The sequence below is a fragment of the Grammomys surdaster genome, unplaced genomic scaffold (genome assembly GCF_004785775.1).
Source record: "Grammomys surdaster isolate TR1022 unplaced genomic scaffold, NIH_TR_1.0 136, whole genome shotgun sequence".
Lineage (NCBI taxonomy): Eukaryota > Metazoa > Chordata > Mammalia > Rodentia > Muridae > Grammomys > Grammomys surdaster.
Window position 1 is genome coordinate 8113347 of NW_021604594.1, and position 9403 is coordinate 8122749.

The 9403-nt window shown below is 45.3% G+C and overlaps 1 protein-coding gene across 7 annotated transcripts in view; it reads right to left on the reverse strand.

The window, feature by feature from the left end:
* Osbpl6 (oxysterol binding protein like 6) overlaps positions 1–6524 on the reverse strand; it is a 185374-nt gene extending 178850 nt beyond the window's left edge. For 6 of the 7 annotated variants that reach the window (XM_028762945.1, XM_028762943.1, XM_028762944.1 and 3 more), the window contains exon 1: positions 6343–6388. The gene's annotated coding sequence lies outside the window, so the exon portion shown is untranslated. Of the gene's footprint in view, positions 1–6342 lie in introns of all 7 variants that reach the window. The other variant, XM_028762941.1, reaches the window with a different exon arrangement.
* Between the last annotated feature and the right edge of the window lie 2879 nt (positions 6525–9403).

Below are 9403 nucleotides of genomic sequence, written 5' to 3' on the forward strand. Positions count from 1 at the left end.
GATGCTATCCAGAGGTGCCACATCTGCCATTTTGCTCACCTAACTATAACACACGGTGCTCACTGGCTTTGGAAAGCCTTGCCACCACAGTGCATTAAAAAGGCCGTGATGTTTGCCGATCTGAGGATGTAAGTACTGTAAGCTCGCATTTCTCTCCTCATATGAAGTAAGCATCATTTTGTATTTATGTGCCACTTCTAACTAGTTTTCTGTGACATAAATGGTTTGTTCATTTCCTTTACCCTTTTCTACTGGGTTATCAGTCATTTTCTCTTCTTGATACACAGGAGAGCTCTTTGGACATTAAGAATGTTGTGAACAGTCTCTAATATGATACAATTTTATCTTCTGCCTGATATTTGTGTGATCTTTCCTCAAACGCAGCTAAAGCTGTTTTGTTTACATCTTATTTCTTTTACAGCTTCCAAGATATTTAAAAACTTTTTATTTCAATAGAGAACCAAGTGGTTTCCAAAGTACCTGACCTTCACGGCTTCTGGGGTCCGTACTTCAGTGTCCTCTGTTGGCACACTCTGAAAGTTAAAGACAGGTGAGGCCGCAGTCTCCTCTCCCCTTTCTGATGACCTTCCACTTCGCTACCTGCTGCTCTTGGACTCAACTCTGTCCTCCTCCTCTGTGTTCCTAGGGGACTTTTTTACACGAGCCCTACATCTGTCATTTGCTTGGCCTATCTTGTAGATTTAGATTGTGTTCTCTCTTTCTCTCTCTCTCTCTCTCTCTCTCTCTCTCTCTCTCTCTCTCTCTCTCTCGTGTGTGTGTGTGTGTGTGTGTAGCTCTTGCCTCAATTTAAAACTTATTGAGATCAAAAAGAATGTATTAATATCTTTTCACAATCCACATGCCATTCAAACTGTGCCACTCTTTCTATTCCTGGGAAATTATACAATAAACACTGTTCAGATGTGCTGTCTGATGGGATGAGAATATGCAAAAGCTTGTCTAGCTGCTATAGATAAACAGAAAGCAAAAATATGAACATAATTTAAAATAAATCCAGACTTTCAACTTCGTCTCCAGAAATAACACATGACAAAACATATTTACTTTAATGTTCCCTTAGCTGCTTAGGTAGCTAGTGTATTTATACCATATGACACTAATTTATAAGAGTGAGCTGAGGACGTAGCTGAGCGGTAGACCACTCACCTAGTATACCAATGATCCCAGGTTCTATCCCCAACATCACAATATAAACAAGTAAATAAAACTTAGCTCTAGTTTAGGGCATGTGCAGTAGCACCTGCAGCTGGAAATTGAGGCCAAGTTTATTTTTAGCTTGACTTCTGAAAAAAAAAGATTCTAAAAATAAATGGGTGTTATTTTTCCTTCTGCTTTTACAGGTTTGAAGGGGCGAGTAGGTCTGTCTCAAGAGCTACAGGAAAGGTGCCTCAATAAGAGGTGAGGCAAAACCTACGCGTTACGGTCCTATTCCTGGCCCAAGTGCAGCTGACTTTCTCTGTTAACATAAAGAACGAGGATGTCAAGGAAATGAAACAGAGTAGCCAGCTTAGGAAGATCTAACTTTCCCCTGTGCCCTTCCACTACTGAACAAACCACAACTATAGTTGTCCAGGAAGCCAACTCTCGGAGCTGGAGAGACAGCTCAGTAGTCAAGTGCACATGCTGCTCTTGCAGAGGACCCTGGCTCCATTCTCAACACTCACACGACGACATCCATAACTCCAGCTTCAGGAGATCCCTGCGCCTTTCTCTGTGGTGCACACATGCACACACGCATGCAGGCGAAGTACTCATACACATAGAATAAAATAAACAAATCCTTTGTGTTTTTTTTTTAAAGAAAAGAGCAAACACTAAAAACTACATACACACATTTTCATTTTCTAGTCAGAAAAGAGAAAAAGCGAGAGTGGGGAATATATAAACACATGAATATATGTCACAGAAAGATTAAAATCTCAGTCCTGGCTCACTTTCTCATTCATCTACCCTTATGGTTCTTTAATTAAAGGACAGGCTTTGATTTCTCTTCCCACTATCAGAATTCAGTTACTTGTCAAACCTCAGTAATCATTTGAATGGCTATAACCCCAATATTCATACGGCGTAAGCAGAGGATCTTGAATCTGAGGTCAGCTGGGGCCACATAATTAGTTCAAGGCCAATCTGAACTACATAGAGAGAATCTGTCAAAACAGAAATAGAGCAAGGGAACAAATAAAAAGTTGGTACCCTTGTCTCCAAAAGGGAGTGCAGAAACCCTCTTATGACAGAGCTTGAGAGGGTTGTACATTTATCAAGGAGGCATGATGAGACAATGTATGTGCATGTGTGTATGCTCAGTGACATTCAATCGGGAACATTAGGAGAGCAAACCTAAAAGTCCCTGTCCCTCAGGGCTACTACATCATCTGTGCCCTTGGAAAGTGGCTATTAGCATCTTCACTCCAGGTATGCAGTTGTTTAGAACCGGAAGTTCCCACTCTTACAGTACTGTGAATGGTTTGTCCTTCCCACCTAATCCTTCTCATGTAACTCCAGGACTCCCTCAACTCTGTAGCTCAATGCCACCTTCCATGCTGACACAGCACAGTATCTTAAGCAAGATGTTATTTGTTTATGTTCCATCCATAAATGGACAATATAAATGAGTCTTCTGTACTACCCTCTCGATGGCTTTTCTGTACTCATTCGGATACATTAGGGGGGGTTCCATCCTTCAGTGCAGGATCCTCACCACTCCAGAGAGTACGAAAGCCTACGTGTTCAGACAGAAGTTGATCAGAACTAACTCCATAATTAACATCTGAAATCTACTGGAACTTTTCCAGTTCCCTTAGTCAGACATCTCTGACTCTTCCTCTCTTCCTTACCTAGGATCACATCACAACCCCTAGATTATCTTCTCAGTGATTTAAAATGAACTCTTTCTCATCTTCTCCAAACCTGACAACTCTCAGATAACCAGGGTTCCTGCCTTGAATCACCCTTCCTACCTTCTTTCTACCCATCATCCCCTGGACATCTGGAGTAATTTATCTGTTGGAAAATTGCCAGTGTCTGCCTCCTCCATGGTCATACATTTCCTTAGTTCCAAGTAGCCCTCCTCCCAGTGTGACCCCTTCCTGCCCATCCCTCCTGCCAACATTCTTCACCAATTCTTGGCAATCCATGCTTAAACATGGGGACAGCTTCTTGTCCTTCAAATGACACCTTCTGGGTCTCATGCCACAGAAGCCTGTTGTGTGACAGCTCAACTGACCTTGTTTTCTTTTTCCTGAGAATTTTAAAATGCCATCATTGGTTCTTTGCAAAATACACTGTTTTTCTTTTTAAAAATATGGCGATTATCTATGAACTGACCACCAGTCCTAAGTAAGATCACTATGTAGCACTTATATCTACCCGTGGTCAGCTCCCTGATCCTCCTGACAGACAACTACACATTTTTTAAACATTTATTTATTTGGGGACATATGTGCCACAGCTTGAGTAGAGAGGTCAATAGACACCCAGTGGGAACCAGTTCTTTCCTACCACCATATGGATTCCAGGGATCAAATTCAGGTCATCGGGTTTGCAACTGGCCTTTACCTGCTGAGCCGCCTCGCTGGCCCCATCCCAAGCTTCATGCCCATCACATTGCTCTTCTTAAAAAAATAAAAAGTGTATTTTAGAACATGTATGTTTAAAAAAATGTTTGATTTTGTAGTTGCTTATCTGTGTTAGCTTGTTTCCTTGGCTTCCCTGAGTAAGTTAAGACAACACTCTTGGAAAAGAATGTGGCAATATTTAGTAACTCAAACACTCACAGAACTCCAGAGCCCAGCAACTCTGTCCCTGGTATCTGCTCAGGAAGAATGTTTACACCTGTACCTAAGGAAACATTTGCATTTTTTTTCAGTGCAAAAGGAAGTGGTCACTGGCTGGAGAAAAGAAACACTGTTTTAGGACACAGATGGAATATTGTACAGCAATGGAAGTCACTTGGCTACTACTGCATACAACAGTGATACAGGGTTGAGTAAGGGAATTAAAAAAAAAACAGAAACAAAAGGATAATGGTAAACTTTTTACTTCAAGATTTTTAAAGTCTATGACTTAACCTTTACAGTAAACAAAAACAAATTTTTCTTCTTTCAACAATTTATATCTTGTCTTTCTTAAAGCAGATCCAAACTTATAAAGGCTGGAACATTCTTTATCTCTCCCACAGAACCTAGACTAGTGTGTTCAACGAAGTAGGGACTTTACAAGGAATTACCAATGGAATGATCACAGACTGCTAGTTAGCAAAGTATTGTAATAAAATGAGACCTCCTTAGTCTTCTTAACTTCATGAGTGATCACATGAGGCTTTTGTCTACTTATAATTTATATAACCGGACTATAGTACCACTACAGACCTCTCTCTCACCAAAAAGAACATTTAATCTCTTACCAAAATAAAGTTTACTTAAGGATGAGTAAAATGCACTTGAGATTAAATCAAAGTAGAGAAACCACAGCATCTATTACACGAGCCTCTGAAATCAGAACTACAGTTCTGTGTAACAGAACTACAACGTACTAAAACCAAGTGACATCAGCTAAATTATCACAGTTTGAAACAGAAGTCTCTCCCAAAGCAATCCATCCACTGAATGTATAACTGTCATCGACATAACAGCTGAAAATCGGGACAAAACCAAGAGTTTTTAAGGTTGATAAAAAGCAAAGGTTTTTAATTTCAAAATATTCTGTTAGCTTAAAAAATATTTTGGGTAAAATATATTAAATGAGGAAGCCAATAACAGTTGTGATATTCCACCAATCAGGGCCTTCCTTGTAACCCAATGAGGCATGCACATTCTCTGTAGGTGATTATATCCGAGTTACACAGCATCTTCCCTTCGACCTTGGGAACCTGCTCGCTCCCAGAGTTACTGCTAGGTCTTCTGATTCATTTATTTTGAGTCTTTGTACCTGCAATGCTGTAGCAAGCACTAGATGAGAATATTAACATCACGAACTCACAGTACTCAAAACTGTAGAAACGCTTCCAAAGCAAAGGGGGTAGGGGTGGAGAAGGAATATATAGAGATGCATGTAAAAACTTAAAAAGGGGAAAACAAAGTTAACAGTTTTAAGATGGAAAATTTAATTTTCCTTTGAAGTTTATATTTCTTAAAGTCTGTGACATAACTATCGATTAATATGTATTTTTAATTTAAGAAAATATGTTCAAAATATTATTTAGTTAGGAAAAATTGCAATCGAATATATGATTTATTAAATCTTGCCCAGTGATTCCAAAACGGAAATTCTTATTTTAAAAATACCTTATAGGACTTTCTGTCTAGAAGCGAGAAGCAATTTGGCAACCCGGGGTTCCGTTTAGTTTGTCATTTGCTTCATGTCCATTATGTAATGCTTTCCCCAGCCTTAGGTCTCTAGTTTCACCAACCTTTCAGGTAGATCACAGAATCGTCACAGAATCAGTATCTGGTCATAACTTTTAAAAGCAGCTTAAGACGTGGCTTACGGTGCGTCTGCATAAGGTAGAGGCTTTCAGAAATCTGCGGGTGCCATTAGTTCTCCGCAGCTTCCTCCCCAGGTTTCCCATCCCTCCTCCCCCAGCGTCCCCGGCGACTCAATCTGCGGGCAGCTCCAAGCTCGACGCAGGGGAAGCACGTCCTGACTGCAATGCAAACCCTGTCCCGGTCTGAACCGGAGAAGGTAGCTCGGGCAGCGAGCTTGGACGCAGGCTGCAGGGAGGGCTGCAGGGACACCAGCCGGGGGTAGCCAGGAGTGCTCGCGAGGACAGTCCGCAGTGCACGCGCACAACCAAACCCGATGCACAACTTGCCCGGCCACTGCCCGCGGCTCCCGGATTCCCTGAAAGGTGCAGCGTAGGCGTCAGCTCTCGCAGGCGCGGGCGCTCTCACCCGCACCGGTTCGGTTCTCCGCCGACAATTACATCAGTCCTCCCGGCCCCGACTTCCATTCCCAGCCAGCCGGCCCGGGGTTGCGGGCATCGGGGATGAAGAACTGCCGCGGGGGGCGGAGAGGGGGTTAGAAGGGAATGCGTGTACTAGGAAGCCGGATTCCCCGGCAGCGGCGGGAAGGGAGGGCGGGCGATGAGCAGGGACCGTGACACCGGTACCCCCTTCCACTCTGACCGCACTGGGGACGGATTCGGCCACCCTCGCTTCCGCGCTATCCAGCTGGGGAGCCTCTGGAGACGTTGACGCCTTGGGGGCCTGGGGCTGCGGCTGCCCACCCGCGTTCTCTAGGGTCCTCGGCCCTCTGGACGCGCACAATGCCCCCGGGCCGCGCGGCAAGCACGGGGTATCCACCCCGCGGCCGAGAGACACTTACCTGCAGGGCGAGCGGTAGGTCGCGGTGGGAGATGGCCCGTGCTATCCTCCGGGCGCGCAAGCTGGAGGAGGCTCCGGAGGCGCGGAGGACGGGCGCCGCCTGTGCCGAGCTGTGGTCTCCAGCGCGGACAGCGGCGGCCGCGCGGCGCCTCCAGTGGTCCTCCGCGCCGCAGCCCCTCCTCTCCCACGGGCGGGGCGCGCTGGCGGGGCGGCGCTCCGGGCTCCCCGCCCCCGGCTCCGGAACACCCGCCAGCCCAGATCGTTCCCGCGGGCTCCACGATGTCCCACTCCGCTCCCACCGCGCCCCCTTCGTGCGGGCTCCAGCGCCCGTCTCGTCCTTGTCTGGAGTCTGCGGGAATCCGTGGGGTACCGAGATCAGTCACCCGTCAGACCTTGCCCGGGAGAGATAGGACCCCCGCGTGTCCAGTTCACCCGCGGCGGGAGCGCTGGGCTGGAAAGAAGAGGCCGAGAATGACTGCAGCGCTCCGGTCGTGGAGCGGTGGGAGAGGGCTTCACCGGGGAACTGCAGCCTGGTGGCCTCCGGCCGATACCAAGCCCCTGGTCCTCGGCGCCCTTCGGAGGCCTCATTCAATAAACAAACAATATGTGTAGGCTTTCTGTCCTGCGAACTCCCAGTCTGGGGGAGACACTTGGAGTGTGTGGCAGGAAGGACCAATGGCTTTAAAGTCCCTAGCAAAGCCCCGCAGTGTCCGTGCAGCCTCCTTACACTCTTCCCACCTAGCAACTTCCATGCTTAAGCTATTCCTGGCAAGCATCCAAGACCAGATTGATCTAAAGGCAAATTTGCACGGAGGGAGGGGGTAGTTTAAATATTTGCACAGACGTTTCTTCTGTAAAGGGATAATTGAAGACTGTCCCTGTATCAAGACGTTTCTGTCATCAACAACTTCAAGGGGACAAATCTAGAGACCTGGACCAAACAGGGACCCTTAGAGGGCTCTAGCTGTTTTGAATTGAGTAAGGGAAGGGGTCCCTTTAAAAGCTGATGATCTTGTTGCCTACTGAGATAGTCCTGATGGCATTTCACACTTGTCAGTGTTGAAGCAATTCTGTGTGCTCTGGCGTAGCTCTGAACACTCTTGCCTACATATCATTTCTCTTGAGTCTCCTTCTTATATGTGGGATTAACGTCTTCCATCTTGAGTAAGGACCATCTTAAAATAACAAATGCTGAACCTTGTGACACATGACAGTCTCACCCCAGTTTCCTCCCTGTGGAAACAGTCTCCACAAGGGAGCCATTAGGTTGCTGAACTTGGCTCTGTTAGACCTCCTTTTCCATCTGGGTCCCAGTGTGGTGGTAACTACTAAAACAGCTTTCACACACAGATGTAGGCATACGTGAAAAATACCAGACGGTGAAAGGAGACCAGCGATCTCTCAGTCTTTATCTAAAAAATGTCCTCTCAAAATGTTTCACATAACCCCTATTAGCAGAACCATAAACTACCCAGGGATATGGGGGAGCTACCAAAACCCACACCTCACAATTTATTGTAAGAAAGCATGTTCTCTTCCATAGCATTATTTGGAAGACAAATTTTATACATCAGAGGGAAACATCTCCTGCCTGTCTTGGTGACGAATGGTCAAATGAAATGTAATGGTGCTACACCATCCATCTAGGGCAGCAGGTGGGTTAAAGAGAGCTGGGTGTGTGTGTGGAGCTGCATATCAAAGACAGTTACACCACTCTGGCTGTGTATCACAATATTTAGAAAACTCAGCCTGGCAGAGATGTGTAAATATGAGTAACAATGGGCTTTTCCCATACTCCAGCTATGGCAGTGTTATTATTGCTCTGAAGTGTGCCAGGGAGTAGAGTTTTCTTTACGTGTATATTCTTGCTGAGAGCTTAAGTCACAAGTCAGATGTTAGCTAAAAGGATCTCTGCTCCTGTAATCCATCCCTTTTATTTGTCTCAGAGAGGGACTTTTTCTGTGAAGAAAGATAAGGATGTTCTTAAATGCCCAGTGCTATTAATCCTATAATTCCATTACATGCAAATGAACTGAGCCGCACTTGAATCACCATAGTCCCACCATCCATCCGTCTGTTCACACATCTGCTTTCATTACAGGTTTCTATCAGGTGCTATTTTGGCTGGGTTTACTTAAAAGGATGAAATGTTTGCTAGTGCTTCATTGAAAGATGCAACCCCAAGGCATCGTGTATTGAGAAGTGGTGAGGTGAAATTCAAGCTGAGACATAGGCCAGGTGTTTGACTAGTGAGTTATCTGGCCCTTAGGAATACATCACAGAAAGGAATCCCACACCTTGTCATCAAAGTGTTTGGGCTGGATTGTTCTTTGGGCTGCTTGGTTATGCTGAGAACTGTACTTCCTCAAATCTTCTCTGTCTGTTTACAAGTCTATATTTGTTATTAAGGGCAAAAGTATAGAGTTGCCCGGTGTTTGAGAAGCAAAAATAACACAGCAGACACTACATTTCACAAGTCATCATTGATTCAGAGTGGCAAATGACAGACACCATTTGTAAAGAATGAGAACGATGTACAAGGTTTCTGTCCTTACTCTTCCCTGACTGCTCTGGAATGACCATAGGCAGCTAGCTGACTGTATAAAGACTCATAGGAGATGACGGTCACACTGTGCCCAAGACTTTCTGAAAATGTTCAGAGCACCTCTGTCCACAGTCCCTCTGTAACAGCAGGATGTACGTGGTTTCCCAGCCAGTTTAGACTCCCTTACCTGTGCCATGGCTAGTCTCCAGTCCTTCACCTCTTTGAGACTTCTCCATCTCCTCTCACAAATATGAAGATGACTCCTTATGACAAATTCCCTATTACAAATATGCCTGTTGGTTCTGAAATCCCAAAGATCCCCTGTTTACAAGGATCTTTAGCCTGAGCTGAGCTGCTTCCATCTTGCAATAGGACAGGCACATGGGAGCCTTTGTGGCAAATAGTTGCGGAGACGCAAAGAGCAAGGGGGAAGGGGGCAGGGCTCTAACTGTGCTAGAAACAGGAGGCAAAATTATCCATCATTTGACATTGTGTTGGTTTATAGAAGAGATTTAGC